The sequence below is a fragment of the Chlorocebus sabaeus genome, chromosome 22 (genome assembly GCF_047675955.1).
Source record: "Chlorocebus sabaeus isolate Y175 chromosome 22, mChlSab1.0.hap1, whole genome shotgun sequence".
NCBI lineage: Eukaryota > Metazoa > Chordata > Mammalia > Primates > Cercopithecidae > Chlorocebus > Chlorocebus sabaeus.
Window position 1 is genome coordinate 96,570,520 of NC_132925.1, and position 18,255 is coordinate 96,588,774.

Here is an 18,255-nt window from a genome sequence, read left to right on the forward strand (position 1 = left end):
CAGCCTGGCATCAAAGCCACCCAATCTCTAGAAGCCCCTACAGGCTCATGAAATACACTACAGCAGCCAAGGAGGGCAAGCTTTACAACACACTGTCCTCCAGAAGGCAAGTGGAAATCACTTATGATGCCAGCATCAGGGATCACACAAAACACCTTCGCCATCAGAGGCCCGCCACTTGATAGTAACAAAGAAACTATCACCACAAACAAAAGGAATGTAAGCAAATCACTTATATCCAACTTCGTGGCACGATGAGGGAATACTGACCGAGGTAGCCTTGCAGGTCTTTCCATGAAAATGAACTATTACATGAATAACAGAAAGGCCTAAACATTCACATGACGCCAACATAATAATTTACACTATACACTAAAGGTGAGAGGTGTCCAAGTAAAGTTCAAATGCACTTGGGAGAAAAGGAGTGCAAGAGAATGGGGGAAGCAAGATACGAAAGGTGAAAGGAGGAGGAAAGGTGGTTGACATCTGGATATGAAAGCAAGTGTCCTGCCAGGAATGAGGGAACAAGGAGCAAGAGTTCTGCAGCACACACAGGGCTGGCAAAGCCATGGGCACAGGTCTACATCTAGTGACAGATGAACCCTGGGATGCCTACCTGACTGGTCCTTCAGCTCCAAGAGGGATATGGTAGCTCCTTCCACTATCCTTGCCTGTTTCTCCTTTTCCAACAGCCCCTGTTTCATCCCTAGTCTCTGTGGCAAAGCAGTGCAGTATACAGTGGTAAGTACTGGTTCTAAAGACCAACAACTGCATTTGAATCCCAGCTCACCAATCACTAGCCAAAGGAACTCAGCAAGTTACCTTGACTTCTCTGTATGGTCAGTTTCTTCATTAGAAAATGTTAGTAATAAGAAAACAATCTCATAGGATATGGTGAGGATCAAATGAGTTAATACAGGTAAAGTGTTTAGAACAGTGCCTGGCACAGAGTAAGCATTCTGTAAATACCAGCTACCACCACCACCATCATTGTTACAAAGATGACGTTCCCACCATCCAAGGAGAAATTCTTTCAGCTGTTTACCCTACTTCAAGAGAATGAATTCACCAAACTATTATCTCTCTTGCTTTCATAACAGAGACCAGTTCAGAGACTGAACTGTTGTTCAGTTTCCTAAAATAAACTAAATTGAAAATGAGTGCTATAAGATATAGGAAATAATGTCTCTAGTTAGGCATCAAAGTCTGGGAGTTTTTCAATAAAACATCTCACAAAATCTAAGTATTTGCTTTTAAAATGATATTAATATAATTTTCTACCAAATTTAGCTTTTCAAAAAGGACTTAATACTCCTTTACATTTTTTCGCATCAAATATATTCTTATAGGAAATCTCAAAAACAATTACGAAAGAAAAATCTGTTTAGTTCAGGAGAAAAATACAATTAGAACATATAGACCAGTAAAAAAAGGGAGGGGGAATTTTGAAAACAAAAATCCATTATCCCACCCCTTATGATAACATCTGTTTACATTTTGGTATAGATTCTTTCAAATTATTTTCTATTTATAATATATGGCCAGACACAATTTTAAAAAATAAAATGGGGATAATACTTAGGGGCTTGGGGGGATGTCAGGGTAAAAAGAGATTTGTAACTATTTTCACAATGCTTCTCTCCAAAAAACAAGTTGGAAAAGTTAATACAAGACTTTCACTTTAGAAAGTTTAGAAAATGCATAAAAGCACAAAAAAGAAAATAAAAATCAGCTATACGCTCATCTAGGATGACTTCTCATCAGGTCCGAGTGTACATCCTTTATACTTACAGTTCTTCACAAAGCTAAGATTTTGGACATGAAGTTTGATAACTACTTTTTCCTCTACTTTAAAAAGTGAATATTTTCCCATGCACTAAGTTCTTCTAAATCGATATTTTAAATGACTATACAGCTAAGATAACATGTTTTTAAACAGCAACCACTAAATAGGCCGTTCTAAAGCAACCTTTTTATTTAGCACAGGCATATAACTAGGCTGGACTTAAATGAAATAGGCCAACTTGCCAAGAATGCTCATAATATAAAAACTTGTGTCTGAGAAACAAGTACTGTTATGTGCTGCAAGAATATACTGATGTTCTCCTACTAAAGACAGCAGAAGCAACTGAAGCATGTGGGTGTGGCTGGAGAAGAGGAAGGAAGTGTGGGTGGCCCTACACACGTTTTGCAAGCTGCTGAAAACAGTTGTAGAACCAGCTTCTGTTAAACCTACTATCAATTTGGAATTCACCCTGTTATTCTTGTTAAAACTAACTTTTAGCTTTTCATCAACATCATCACCATTGCAGTCTCAACTGTACATCAAACAAATGCCTCTTCCTCACACCTCTTAGAGAGGCAGGGACAAAACAGTATGCTCAACAAAGGCAGTTCTGCCTGGATACCACTCTGAACCAATCCATGGCATGAGAAAGTAGAGGAATTGAACAAAAACGACTGTGCACAAAAATTGTACTACTTTTATAGCTTATTTATAGTAATAAACATTTTGTTTATTTGGAGTTTTCCTCCAAAATCAGATCACCAATATTCTTCTCAAACATTTAAATGCTTAAATATATATATACACACACACATATATATGCACCAGTATATCAATCTAATACAGACAACTAAAAGTTTGAGTTTTTGCAAAGCTCCACTAAAACTGCATTTAAGCTTCTTACACATAGAAATTATCTGGTATCTTTTACAAATACCAAAAAATGAAAACTGTAATCCTTACTCCTGAAAAATAGTAGACCAAACTGTACATCTATAGAAAAACCAACTTAAGTAGAGGAACTAACACTCTCTCAATGGTATTACCAACCTGATTTTACTGCTAAAATTTTAAAAATGGTATAGGCTGAAAGGAAGACAGTAAACTAAGTCTTCCAGGAATAACCTTTAGGTCAAGTAAAATAAACATGACCCCATTATGCAGTCACCACTGCTGTTTTCTTTATTCAAAGTAAATATGTCAGCCAGGCATGGTGGCTCACACCTGTAATCCCAGCACTTTGGGAGGCTGAGGCAGATGGATGACCACTTGAGGTGAGGAGTTCGAGACCAGCCTGGCCAACATGTTGAAACCCCATCTGTATTAAAAATACAAAAGTTAGCTGGACGTGGTGGCACGGGCCTGTAGTCTCAGCTACTTGGGAGGCTGAGGCAGGAGAATCGCTTGACCACAGGAGGTGGAGGTTGCAGTGAGCCGAGATCACACCACTGCACTCCAGCCTGAGCAACAGAGCAAGACTCAGTCTCAAAACAAAAAAAAAAAAGTAAACAATATTTCACTTTTTAATGATAGCATGGCTTCTCCTAGGAGTTACTAATATAAGCTATAAACCAAAGATAAGAACCATTAACAGGTCAATAGGTCCTAAGTTGTAGAAGAATTCAGAGTTTTTCACTGGATTGGTTGAATATTACTATGTGGTTATGCAGTTATCAGTCTGCAATCGCTGGATGGGATCAAGATGGGATCTACAAATTAAAAGATTAAAGTCATTTATTATTAGAAATCTTCTTTTGGGCAATTTGTACTCCCAAGTCTCTAAGAAACCATTTTCCAAGACAAGGTAGCTACCTACTAAAGTATGTTCTTCGTTTTCATCAATTTTGATGGACTAGGGGCTGCTGAGGGGACTAGGAATGTCATGGTGAGAAGCCTGTTCCAGTTGCTTGAGGCAATGATTTCGTTGCCAATGCAGAATCCTTGAAGCACTGGTTTGAGTAATCTTTATTTCCTCTAAGTAAAACAAGCGCAGTCCAGCATATATAAAGGAATTTGAATGTATTCAGGAGTTAAGCAAATCATTAACTGATGTATAGTACTTAGTATTTGTAGAGAGGAAGAGATTAACATCCAAGCCACAAGACCTGGACCAGCAACACAGACAATAAGTTGAAATTCCTAAACAGATTCTGTCTCTCGTTAAAGTGATGAAAAATGCTAAGCATGTCATCTTTCTACCTATAGGTAAGTAGGATTTAAAAATTAGTATGGTAACAATTCCAGCATTAAGTGTTCACATAATAAGTAATGACTTAAACAAAAGCTGGGTATATATAGAAATTACTCCAAAATAAACAAAGCCAACCCACAATTACTATTGTGCCCAGGAAAACAGAATATTAAGTTATGGAGAATTTTAATAATCTAAATCTCTTCTGATCTAAAGCTTTTATTACCACTGTCAAAACTCACTTTAACTCCCTACCATCTTTTTATTCCTCCTAATATTTTGATAAAAGTGATACTTAAAAAATGGCCAAAAAAGAATCGTGAAACAGGAAGAAAAAAAAAAAAACTATGCAATAAACCAAAATACTGGCACCTAACATTTCACTGACTTTGACTCAAAAACAGGTTCATTCCAGGGATTCTCTTCCACTGGTGGGACTGCAAGCAAGCTACCTTTCTGAAAAACAATTTGGCGATAAGTGTACAGGTTGAGTATCCCTAAGGTGAAAATATGAAATCCAAAAATGCTCCAAAATCTGAAGCTTTCAGTGCTGACAAGACACTACAAGTAAAAAAAAACCCTCATGTGACCAATCACAGTTTCTATTAATTTTTGAGAGGAAATGCAGTCATAACTTTGTTTCATGCACAAAATTATTAAAAATGGGGTATAAAATTACCTTTAGCATATATGTACAGGTGTAAATGAAACAGAAATTAATTTCATGTTTAGACTTGGGTCCCATCATTATGTATATTGCAAATGTTACGAAATCTGACAAAATCCAAAACACTTCTGGTGCTAAGCATTTTAGACAAGAGATACTCAACCTGTCTCACGAGCCTTAAAATAATTAATATCCTTGACAATAATCTTACTACTAGATTCACGTCTCAAAGAAAGATGAGGACAAATATTTACATTCAACAATGTTCAGTGATATTTATACATGCAAAAAAAAATCAAATAATCTAAAGGTCTACAATAAGGAGATGGTTAAGTAAAACACAACATACCTAATGTTAACAGTATGCCACCATATTTTGAGGCTATTTAATTTCATGGGAAAGTCTCACAACATAATGTTAAGTTTAAAAAAAAACTGTATATACCAAACTTTACAGCATATAATCCCGATCTTTTTTTTTTCTTGAGATGGAGTCTCTGTCACCCAGGCTGGAGTGCAGTGGCACAATCTTGGCTCAATGCAACCTCCGCCTCCCAGGTTCAAGCAATTCTCCTGCCTCAGCCTCCGAAGTAGCTGAGATTATAGGCACATGCCACCACACCCAGCTAATTTTTATACTTTTTTTTAGTAGAGATGGGGTTTCACCATATTGGCCAGGCTGGTCTCAAACTCCTGACCTCAAGTGATTCACCTTGCCTTGGCCTCCCAAAGTGCTAGGATTACGAGGTGTGAGCCACCATACCTGGTCTGTCCCAATCATTTTTAAAAAGCATATAATCTGTATGAATGTATATATTTTAAAAACTTAAAATGTTAAATTAGTAAGATTACAGAATATTTTTTCTCTTTATGCTTTTCTGTTCTTTTAAAATTTCTGGCAGTGAATATGTGCTGCTTTTACACTCCAGGAAAGGCAGAGGCTACTAAATTTTTGACTTTCTGTACATAATTATCCATTCCATTTACTTTTCCATTAAGCGATCTATGAAATACACCAATTTTTCTGAAAATACACTGTGTACTATACTATCTAATGCTTACTTATGTAATGTTAATAAACATAAATAAAGGCATATTCAATGAAATATTTACTTCCTCTGAGAAAGAGGGTATGCAGCCCAGCATGGTGGCTCACACCTGTAACCTCAGCACTTTGAGAAGCTGAGGCAGGCTGATCACCGGAGCTCAAGAGTCCACGCTGCAACGAGCCGAGATCAGCCACTGCACTCCATCCTGGGAGACAAAGCGAGACCCTGTCTCAAAAAAAAAAAGAAAAGAAAAACAAGAAAAACAAATAAAAGAAATAAAGGTATGCAACTGCTTTAGTCTGAATAACAGAAACACTAAGTCATTTTCGTTAACAAATAAGTTGAGCCTTAACTGTACAGGACACAACACAGTCCCTGTCCATTCAAATCTCAAAAATGATTTAGGAAAATAGGATCTACAGTGCAGCAAACCACCATGGCACATGTATATCTATGTAACAAACCTGCACATTCTGTACATGTATCCCAGGACTTAAAAAAAAAAAAAAAGAAAATAGTATTCACGCATAAAAAGAGAAATAATTATACAAGTGAGCCTAGGTGAGGCATGTGAGAGGAAGAATAGAGGATACTGTAGAAGGCAGGCTCACCAAGGACAGGGGCAGCCCACAGACCAGGGCTTATCCTTCAACAGGAGTAGAGGAACACCATTTCTGAAAGTGGGGTAAACAAGCAACAAAGTAAGAGTGCCTACTGCTGGCTGGCTTAGGAAAGGAGAACACCAGTTTGGGTAAAGTGATGACTTGGGGGTAGAAGTGAGATACATTTAGTAAACTTAAGAGAGGCAGCTGATTCTGAAGAATACCTAATGGCTCATCATTTAAGCAACGGTGCTGGACAAAACAAATGGAAAATTTGCTATACTAAATAATTCACCACATATCTGTGTTTGAATTATACTTAAGTTTAGTCAGTGTCATTAAAGAATAAAAATTGCATAGGAAAAGCTTCTCATCAAAGAGCCTCAATGGAAGAGGAAAATCCTTTACATATTAACATGAAAGCAACACAGAAATAAGCTTATTCGAGAATTTAAACAAATTTTAAAAGTTCATTTTCACTACAAAGTTTCATAAAACTATAAATTTTTGTTATGGCTTAATAGATCTCTCTCGTTATCACCCATATACATACTACTAAAAATCTATTACTAACCTAAACAGGTTTATACAGAAACGAGTAAAGCAAAACCATGGATTTTTCTTTGTCTTATTTCTAATTTTTAAAATGTCTTTTGCTGCCACAGTTGCCCATTAGAATTCCAGTTTTGTCTGAATGCAGGTCTCAAAATGAGGAAACAGATTTTAATTTCTAGGAATCTATGCACGTACTGCACTTTTTACATTTATTATATCATTTAATTCCTTAAGAGTGATACCCATTTTACAAATGAAAAAGCAGGGCCAATGAGGTTAAGAACTCACTTTGTCCAGGTCCTATACCCAGTTAAGAGCTGCCTGGGTTGGATTCTAGTCCTCACCAACCCCTGAGCCTTGCTTTTTTTTCCCTTAAACAATACGAAGTTTCTACCTACTCCTTTCTAATTCAAAGAAAAACAAAGACAGTAAAATTAATATATTTTGACATTTCTAGTGTTCCTCCAATTATGCAACTATGTATAATTATGCAGGTAACTATTCAAGCTACCTGCTCCAGCTGTCTTAAGGGGAAGAAATTCATCTAATAAACATTAGATGTTTAAACATTAAGAACAAATAATTCCATTTAAAACTTTTTGAAATGTTTAGAAACTGCATCTCAAGTTGAGAAAGGAAGTTACAGGAAAACAGCCATTCATAAAACAGGCCGAGGTAATTATTGGTCATTTAAAAATGGAAGGGTCCCTTGAAAATAACTTCACACAATTGTTTGCATACAATTTTGTGACAGCAAGATTCCTTCCCAGCCAACACCAAGTAATTCAGGTAAAATTTAAGCAGGTTTTATTTTCCCCTTAAAAATACTGTCCTTTATTCTTTCCCAAACTGTAATTTTGATGTATTTTGCAAATTATACTCTTTCCATTTGTTTCTGAAAAAGCATTTTCCTCACAAGAGGATTAGCAAATACTCAGAAAATAGAAAAGCAAAGGACAAAAACCAAGCCCTGAAACTGTAGACTGAATATTCTCACTCCAAATTTCTTTAGTACCATTCATAAAACTTTATGCCAATAAAGAGAGAACTGTTTAACATGCAAAAAATGAGGTAAAGCAGAAAGCTAAACTTCACTTTAAAATACAATCACCCCGTTTCGATCTACCTATACACTGCAGAAATATTCAATCAAGCTCACGAACATATCCTTCACCTTACCTACTTATCACATTTGTGTGTTGAGGATGTTAAGGATCTACTCTTTCGGCAATTTAAAGACATAACAATACATTATTGTTGACTGTGATCACCATGCAGTGCAACAGATCACTAAAACTTATTTCTTTTTAAGTTACACAAATTTTAAGTTTTTGAAAAAAAAAGTAATCACCGTTTCTGTCCACTATTAAATAAAAAGGTTGTGTAATATTACAGCTGTTTTTAAAAAGAGATCCGTGAATACAGTACACTCTAGCTTAATAATCTATGAATATTTGTTAGTATATTGTCCTAAGTCTAAAATGAACTTCATATAAGTCATACTGTAAGAGTAAAACTTATATTAAAATATCTACAATGTCTCTAAAATAGAAGAACCAACATAGCTAAGTATTAAAGCAAATTTGATTATTATTCCCCTAGCTATGCAATAGAGTAAAACACAATAACCTAAGTATGTATGTATACACATGGGGGCGAGGGAACATCAGAGGAGGAGCTAGGATAACAGTCCTAAGGTTCCACATTTCAAAGTACCACAGTTAACTTTTCTTATCATCTTCACCATGGAAGCACACTTTAGGAATGATCAAAATTCATTTATTAAGCACATATGCAGAGTGGCATGACAGCACAGTGGAAAGAGCACCACAGGATCTACAGCCCAACGAGTTACTCGACTTCCATGAAAAGGCATGTCTTGATAAAATAAAGATAATCACCACCTTGGACAGTTACTGTGAAAGCTAAATGGGATAATATATATTAGCAGGGTGTGAGTAGAATACAAATCACCTAAGGATTTTATCCCCCTAACTTTAGAACTGGCCTCCTTCCCACGAGATTACAGTATTTGAGAGGGGTTGCATATATAGTTCTCCATCTCATTTTTATCAGTAACCTCATCCCCTATTGGCCCAATAAACTGGCCCCTAAACACCTGTACTGGATACTAGGAAGGTCCCTGTCTCAACTTGTTCACAGTCTCTTACGGGAACAGATATGCAAAAAGAGGTGTTCTTTTCTCCTAAATCTGCCTTGGAGAATGCCACAGACAGCATTCTGGAGAAATAATTTTTGTATGTTTGAGCTAAGAACTGAAACTGGCAACGGTAAGGAAGAGGCTTTTCAGGAAAGACACCCAAGGATGTTTAGTGTGACTCAGACAACAATATATGCAGAGCGTAGGGGACAAGGTCAGGCAGGTTGGTAAGAACCAGATACCCAAAGGGTCTTGTATTCCATATAATTCATCAATTTCTACTTCTTAGGTCTAGACTAGCCCTTACCCGTGCTCTAGGGCCCAGCTTAAAGAACGACTTCTTGACCATCCCCTTGTCCTCCCCAACCCCCTGCACATACCAGCTCCCTATACTCACTCACAGCACCGCGTCCTTTGCCATTATGACCCTTATCACAACTGTGAGGTCATATAATTATTTGTGTGACTGTGTGGTTAATAATCTGTGTCCCCCACTAAATTAAATGACAGGCTCAGTTCACGTAAGGATCATGTTCATTTTATTTAGTTCTTTATCCCAGGGCCTGCCAAGTATAGCATCTACTCAAAATATACAGATACATTTTATTAAACGAACAAATGAAGGCCAGCGTAAAGAGCCAAAAAAAGAGCTCAAGAAAAATCCTGAGCAGGAGAACGGCAATCAGAGACAATGGTTTAACAAATTACTCTGGCAGCAAAGTGAAGATCAGACTGAAGGGACAAGAATAGAGCTAGAAGACAGGTAAGAAGACAACTGAAAATGCCTCCAGGTAAATTACTTAAAGACTTAAAAATGAGAGCAGCTGATATGGGCAGTGATGATAACGATGTTGTGGAGGAGACACATTTTGGAAGTAGAATCCAAGAACTCAACGCACAGGAGGCTAAGCAAAGGCGGAAATCCAGAATGACTCTAGTGGAGAGTGGTAGCTGGTGATGCCATTCTCTCAGACTGGACTTTCAGGACAGGAACATCTACAACATGCTAGCAGAGAGTAGAGGATTTGCTTCTAGTTCTGAAATTGTATGACTGAAAAACAATTCAAATCCAACCCGGCTTTATTAGAAAGGGTGTGGTTTCTATAACAGGCTGATAAAATCAACAAACTAAAGATTAGATTTTTTTTAACCTTCTTCACCAAGACACTTCTTGGTACAGACTATATACCAGGCATTACTTGGGTCTGATGATGTAGAGATCAAAGAAGTCGTCTCTGCCTTCAAAGAACTGGCAGTCTTGTGGGTTTAAGAGAGATAACTGCATGTCAACAACTAAGAAATTGAGGCCTAGTGAGGCTGTGATTTGACCACCATTATGTTGTGTAATCCAGGCTCCTGAAGCATTCTGTCAACCTATACTAAATGCTCCCGACAAATATTAGTCAAAAGGGTATGTGTTTAGATGTACAGACAGACCTAATCTTGCTTTGGGTTTGAAGATACTCCAAAACTTAAAACATGTCAAATGAAAAACTAATGACCTCTGAGTCCGAAGTAACTTTTGAGTAGCCACATGGCAGCAGACTAGGGGGCATAACAGCAAAAGGAAAGGGAAAGAGGACTGATTTGCTATGGAAGAGCCTACCTGAGCAGAGGCCAAATGCTGGCGATGCCAAAGCAGACTCTCAGGAGGCTCTGGAAGTGACAGCAGAGAAATAAATGTTCAGGGATGGCAAAACAGGAATCCTCTTTAGACAGGTTCCTTCCCTACCACCAGCAAGAAATGGTTTCCCATGAGACACAGAGCCACAACCCAAAGCAGATGTGCAGAAAAGCAGATGAGGATCAATGACACAGCTCTGCATTATCCAGAGCAGACAACACAGTTCCAGTGCTCACTTGTGAGGCCATTAAATCTGAGGAATTTCATACCAGCTCTTTCCAAAGTTAAAACAAAACACCTCACCAACAACCTTCTCCTCCATACCCCAAAGCAACTGCCCTATTTCTCTCCTTCCTTTGCAAAGGCTTTAAGGAAAAACAGCTGCATTGTCTCAGCCTTCTCAACTCCCTTTCACCCACTTGGATCTATGTTCTTCTCCCACCACTTGACCTTGTCTTCTGAACCCTCTGAGCCTTTTCCCTTCTTCTCTGCCTGGGAATTCCTATCCTTCAAGACCAGTTTAACCATCACTTCCCTCTGTGAAGTATTTCCATGTCAGGCTGTTACTGCCACCATCCTTGTGCTTCTGCAGGGTTTTCCCTATGCCTCACCACAGTTCATCTGTTCGTACTGATATTGTTTACCTTGGTGTTCCCCAATAGCTTCTAAGAACCTAAAGTCAGGAACTGGTTTTTATTCACTTTTCTACTGCTGCCCTCCCCCTACCTTAGGGCCCCCAAAAGAGACACAAAAACATTCCATGAATAAATGATCAAATGTTAAATTTATCTTCAGAACTGCTAGGATCCACTCAGTTTTTCCACCTAAGTTGTTCTAAGTTTACCTGCACATACATACACACTGGGAAATACCTAAATTCTGAATAACAGTTTCCTTACTAAAGTATCTCAGTTATAAACACTCTATCTTTCGGTTGTTAAGCAAACTAGGATGCAGTTACATTAAGTCTAGAGTTTCTCATCTACGTTTTTAATTCCTAAGATTCTGGCCTATGGAAAGTTCATTTGTACCCTTTTCTTCTTGGGCGGTGTAAAGAGTTCTTAGGATTAGACAAGCTGCTACAGGGAAGAAATCATGCCTTATTTATACCAGTGCTTAGAACCATGGCTGCTCAGTATCTCCAGAAATAAGTATTTTTCTATTTAGTTTCACTTTCTATATGAGGGAATACTCACAGTGAAGTTCAGATGAACAGTATTTCCTGTGACCAGTAAAAATATCATGAAAGTCCTTCAATTTTAATAAGGACATTTAAAAGTCTTTCTTTTAGGATTATGTGATTAAATCTAAACCATAAAGCCCCAATCTATACTTCTGGTCTAGAAAAATAAAAATTAGTACAACTTCTGAGTTCTAGCATGTTTTAAACTAATGGATCTTACTGCAATAAAAGAGAAAAAATACTCAGAATTATTTTAAAAATACGGTGAGAATAATTTTTGTGCACAAAATGAACAATTAAAAACTGATTATAAAAACTTTTAAAAAAAAACTGAAAGGTGGGACTGAAAGTTTCCTGCCTGAAAAGCCTTGAGGATGAGAGTATTACAAAAAGTTAGCACCGTGCACTTGACTTTCTACACTACTTCAATATGTGACCTTGGGAATGTCATGTAATTTCTCTCATTTCTAGTTCTGTAAAATGGGAATGTCACCTGTTCTCCTCTCAGGGACAATTACACAGATAATCAGATTAAAAATTCGGTATTTGGTGTTCTTTAAAAAAAGAAACTTGTCTAATTAGTATGCTTTAATCATCACTTGTACAGTACATTCCTCTTCAGGAATCCAATTCCGTGAGAAATATTTAAGCAGACGTTGAGGACAGATTTCCTTAAGGGAATTATTTTATAAATCTGGAAAGCAACGTAACAAGATTATAAATTAACAAACTGATTACATAAGCCTTGACAACCCGGGCTTTAAAGTACACTGCTATATATATATTCCCATAAGTTAAAGACTGGTTTGGGACATAGTGCTCCAATCCCATACAAGGAACCCAAACTGAGGCATTTCATGTTTGATAGGAATTTGGTAGAGATTCAACAGGATGTCCAACACTTGTAAGCCATGCTTCACCTTAAAACCTGACCAAATGTTTAACGCATTAAGTCAACTTTACCACGGTTCCTAAGACTTTGAGAACACACATTTAATAATTAAAGGGAAGTGGGGTGGAAAGTAACAGGACAGTTTGAAAGGTCCCATATCCTCAGACCTCTATAGATTTAGGAACTCCACTGCTAAATTCTCCCCAAATCCTGAAACTCCCTATGAAGCTACTGGATTGTATGCGATCCAACAGTTACAAATAGCACAGCTCCAAGAACCCCGAAGATAAAAGGCTGCCACTTTCCTGCAACCCAAGTCCAAGTAAAAGGCAGGAAGGTTCCTGTAAAATGGTCCAGAAAGAAATCAACAGGCGATGATTATGGAAAAGAACGTAGGTTTCCCAGTCTCCCGGTCCGAAAAATTCTAGCTCTCCCTGGGGAATGGCACTGCTCCTCCTGCCTTACCCCGTTGCCCTTTCTCTACAGACAACATTCCTACTCTATTGTAAAGCAGTTTGACCAAGGAACCCTTCTGCTGCGGCCGGATTTCTACAGTCTTCTGAAAGGGGAAAACGCATTCAAAGAACACACACCCTACCGAGCGCCCCGGGCGCGGGGCCCCGCGGGCGCCGCACTCGGCCCGCTCCGGGGCGGGGCGCGGGGATGCGGGCGCCTTCCGAGGTGCCGCAATCCCGCCGCGGCCGCAAGGGCAGGGCCTCCAGGCGCCCGCGGACGCCGCCGCAGTGACGGCTCCCGCCGGGCCCCGCCGCCGCCCCGCAGCCCAGGCCGCGCCGCGGGGTCCGGGCCGCCGCAGCCCGGGCCCCGCGTCCTCCCGGGCCGCGCGCTGCGGCCGGCGCCGAGAGCGCAACTTACTTTCCGCCTGCGGCGAGCGCCCCGGCCCGGGCGCCCAGCCCGACAACGGCGGAGGCTACCGAGGCGGCGGAGGCCGGTCCCGCACCCCTGCCTACGGCCGCCGCGCCCCGCCGCGCTCCGCGCTCGCCCCTACCTCAGCCGGCAGGCAAGCGTCCGTCCGCAGCGGCCGCGGCGCCGACAACTCCCTCCCGGCCGCCGAAACCCCGCACCCAGCGCTAATCATAATACCGAGCGGGCTGCCGGCCGCGGGGAGGGGGGTGCCGGCGAGCTGCGCCTGCGCGGGCTGCGCGTCACTGTGACGTCAGCGCTGGGGCGGGGCCGCGGGAAGGGCAGGGCGGGGCGGCGCGCACCTGCGGCCGGCGCGCTGGCTGCTGTAGGGCATCCTGGAGGCTCGCTGACCCCGGCGAGTCGGGGCTGCGGCGGCTGGCGGGACAAAGCGGGCAAGGCGCCCAAGGAGGATGGAGGACGGGGGAGGAGGAAGCACCAGGGACACGGAACAATGGCCGGGAAAAGTAGCGCGAGCTGTCAGGGGAAATCGGAGGGAAGGGACCGCGTCTGTACAGGACTGCGTCTTGGCGGCAGGGGGCAGGGAGCCGCACGCGCTTTACTCTTTGGTTCCCGCCCAGGCTTAAACAAGGATTAAAAAAATTGTAAAAATACATACATATACACACATACACGTATATATATACACATATATGTACATAATATGATTTTTTTTCCTCTGTAATTCTTCTCGCTGGGAATCTAATTTGAAAAAATTCTGTTGATTTTGTTATTTAAGCAAAATTGGAAAAGCCCAACATCTGAATGCAGTGCTGGCCTTAAAGGTCAGCGGGAGACACAGGCCCGGCTAGGCAGCCTCTGGCCAACAGCGTAGAAAAGTAAACGGTCGTGGAGACATATGAAAGCACATGAAGTCAGAGATTTAAAACACGCCGGGCATTAACCATAGCCCTGGATGGTTCAGCGGTATGGTCGCCTGGCCGGGTTGCTCTGGAAGGGAGCTTCGGGATGGCCGCAGAGGATGAGAGGGGACTCCCGACTCCCACCCCTGGAAGCATGGCAGGCAATAGAGACCAGCTCTTCGGGGTTCCTGGAAGGCAGCACCAACAAACCAGACGCCGGATTTCTCCAACCTGCTTTTCCGCTTCTGTTCCCACGTTGTGTCCACCCTGCCCCAAGAAAGGACCCCTAGCAAAGGACACGAGCCAGAAGAGCTGCTTAGATGCTGCAAGCTTGGTTGAATTGACTGGACTGCGGAGAGAAATCTAGATGGTTTTAGCAAATCTCTGTCGACCTGCAAATGTCAAAAGCCTTTTAGTTTCTATGACATCAACTTTGCTCGTCTGAAGATGATTGGGAAGCAGGAGTGGATTATTGGGAGGTGCAAACAGTTTGATTCTTAGGGTAATAACATAGGGTTTTCTGATCGAGGGGGACTTCCAGTTACCCTAATGCCCTTGCATCAGATGGTGGAAGGGCACCAGGGAAAGCCTCAGATAAGGCCTCTGCGCCTTAGGGTCCCACCTGGGATCACTTTGACTTGAAAAGACCGTAAAAGAATCATCTCGTTTTGACATGGAAATCGTAACTGTAGCAGCATATTAAGCAAGAGCTCCTAACTTGGATTTGTAGAGTTTTTTCCTTTGTTGCTAGAAAGCAGGAAGACCATGCACTTTTCTCCTCAGGGAGATATCACTATGCGGGAACTCTGTAGCCAGCTAAAGGGAGAAAATACCACTGCAATGGTCTCCCAGGGAATTTCCAGTGGTTGAAGGCCTCCACCACCAGGTCTGTAGTCCCTGAGTTATATCAGTAACTACAGAACAATGACTAATATATAAGCTCTTGAAAAATAGAGTGTTTATATTGCTACTGTTTAGGTTTTGAATGAATTTTCCAAGGAAAAGGCATAAGAATAGCAAAACAAATGAAAAAGGGCAAAATAATAAATTCATTTAAATGAAGTTGGCACCAAAACTCTTCTAGAGAAGGATGCAGTACTGGCCACATGGTAAATCATTTATTCATCCCCAGTATATCTTAGGTAGCTGAAGTGCTGCTGGCAAGAACGTGACCCATTTTTGGTTCCACACCATAAATGTGGTGGCATGATCTGATTATGCTTGGGCAATATTTAAAAATATTCAAGTACAAATTAATATAGTATTACTTAACTTGGAATTTAAGCAAATGTGCTTATAGTTAATGAAGAAACCCCTTTTCCAATCTGCCCTGGGGCTTTCTCCAACACACTGCTTTTTTAATGTTGGGTCTTTTTATGGACCTGTAAGAAGCTTTAATTAGATGTACAGCGTTCTACAAAACGACAAGATGAAGCATGCGTGCTTGTATTACAGTCTCTGTGATTCAGATCTCAAAAATAACATAATGCCACCAGTTTAAGGAAGATGTTGTTTATTGGAAGGAAACCAGGGAGGTGCTACAAATTAGATCAAAATGTGAAAATTGAGCAGATTGATGAAAGAACTGTCATTTTCATCTTTGGAACCCCAAAAGCAGCATATGTAATCTTCTCTGGATATTGTTAGTTTTTGTAATTTATTTCAAATTTTAAAATAAATGTATTTAAAATGACAGACATTGAATATTCATACACAGTTCAATTTTGAGTTGTGACATTTTATTTAATAACATTCCCTTTTACATATTTAATTAGTTATTTCATATATTTATACTTGTGCATTTCTAGATTCTGGCTTCACCCCAGTAGGATCAAAATAATACTTAATTGGAATGACCTAAAGTGTTCCTCAAAGACTCCTTCACCGCTCTATTGGCATCAGTTAACATCTTCTACTCTTTTATCTCAGATGTCAGTTAAGGTCCTGTGTGTGTGTGTGTGTGTGTGTGTGTGTGTGTGTGTGTTATTTTTGATAGTTGCAAACAAGGATTGGAAATGCCAGTCCTTAACTCTGCTTGTTTGCAACCAGTGAACTAGAAGATAGGACAGACATTGACATTTAACCCCATCTCTACTGCTAAGAGCAAGATGGCTTTGGGAAAGTTGCATAACCTTCTATAGGTTTCTTCTGTAAAATGAGAAAGACAGTGATGATAATAATACCTTTCCTATAAGTTTGATGTAAAGCAGCGGTTCTCAAAGTCTGCTCCCTGGACTAGCAGCATCAGCTTCTCCTGGGAACTGGATTGAAATGCAGATTTTCCAGTTCTACCTCAGACCTACTGAAGCAGAAACTCTGATTTCTCTGTTTTAAGACTTGCAGGTGATTCTGAGACAGGTTAGAGTTTGAGAACCAGAGTTGATAAGATTGAGTTTATATAAAGTATTAGAACAGAGGCTGGCATACAGTAAGCAGTATATTAATAAATAGTTTTTAATGTGTGCAATATGATCTTGCCGAAATATACAAAGTCTAATTTAGGCCAAAAGAAGCATGTCCATGTTGTTCTTCCAACAAATAAATCCTGATAAATCCCTTATCTAAAAACTTCAATACAGCCTACCAAGCCCTTCCTGATCTGGTCCCTGGCTTCCTCTCCTGCACTTTCTTTTCTGCATATGTACCCTGTCTCCAACCTTCCCAATTCTCAGAAAGAGAATTGACTTTTCACACCTCCCAGCCTTTGTCTATTCTGTTCCTTCTGTCTAGAAATGTCACCTACTCGTTTTCTCCACTTTCTACATCTGCAGTTTCCTGAATTCCTACTTCCCCATCAAAACCCAGCTCCCGTGTCACATCCTCTGTGCTACTCCTAACTGTCCCACTCCAGTCAGAGCCAGGAGTTCTCTGGGACCCCCATACCATCCCACTCATAGTATCATACAGTTTTGTAACTTTATTGTTCCATTTTCTCCCTTTGGATCTTAATCTCCGGGGGGGGGGGGGGGGGGGGCAAGGATTGTGTTTTATTCCAATTTCTATTCCTGCCACCTAGCACTGAGGTTGCAAATAGGCAGTCTCAGGGCTTTTCACCCACAGACATGTGGCATTATTTTTCCCCACATAGGTTCTTTAAGAATTTGAATTAGTTGAGAACATTTTTATTAAATTGGGAGATTTAATACTTTTAACAGTTTTGTTGAAGTATAATCTGCATACCATAAAATTCACCAATAATATGTGGACAATTCAATGGTTTTTTAGTAAATTTATAAAGTTATTCAGCCATCGCCCCAATCCACTTTTGAAATATTTTCATCTGGGTTGGGAGAGGTGGCTCATGCTTGTAATCCCAAAACTTTGGGAGGCAGAGGTGGGAGGATCATTTGAGGCCAGGAATTCAAGAACAACCTGGGCAACACAGAGAGACCCCGTCTTCACAAAAATAATAACAAACATTAGCTGGGCGTGGTGGCATGCACCTTCGTCCCAGCTACTTGGGAAGCAAAGGTGGGAGGATCACCTGAGCCCAGAAGGGCAAGGATGCAGTGAGCTGTAATCTCACCCCTGCACTCCAGCTTGGGCAACAGAGTGAGACCCTATCTCAAAAAAAATTTTTTTTATCAACCCCAAAAGGTATCTCCTGTGCACATGCAATCAATCCCACTCCAACTTCCAGCCCTCAACACATACCATCTGTTATCTGTCTCTATAGATTTGTGTTTTTCTAGAAATGTCATATAATTGGAATCATACCATGTGTACTCTTTTGTGTCTGACTTCTTTCATGTAGCATAATGGTT

At 40.3% G+C, this 18,255-nt stretch overlaps 1 protein-coding gene across 2 annotated transcripts in view; it reads right to left on the bottom strand.

Moving 5' to 3' along the window:
- SNRK (SNF related kinase) overlaps positions 1–13,853 on the bottom strand; it is a 65,579-nt gene extending 51,726 nt beyond the window's left edge. For both annotated transcript variants that reach the window (XM_007983846.3, XM_007983844.3), the window contains exon 1: positions 13,717–13,853. The gene's annotated coding sequence lies outside the window, so the exon portion shown is untranslated. The remainder of the gene's footprint in view (positions 1–13,716) is intronic.
- Positions 13,854–18,255: the final 4,402 nt, after the last annotated feature.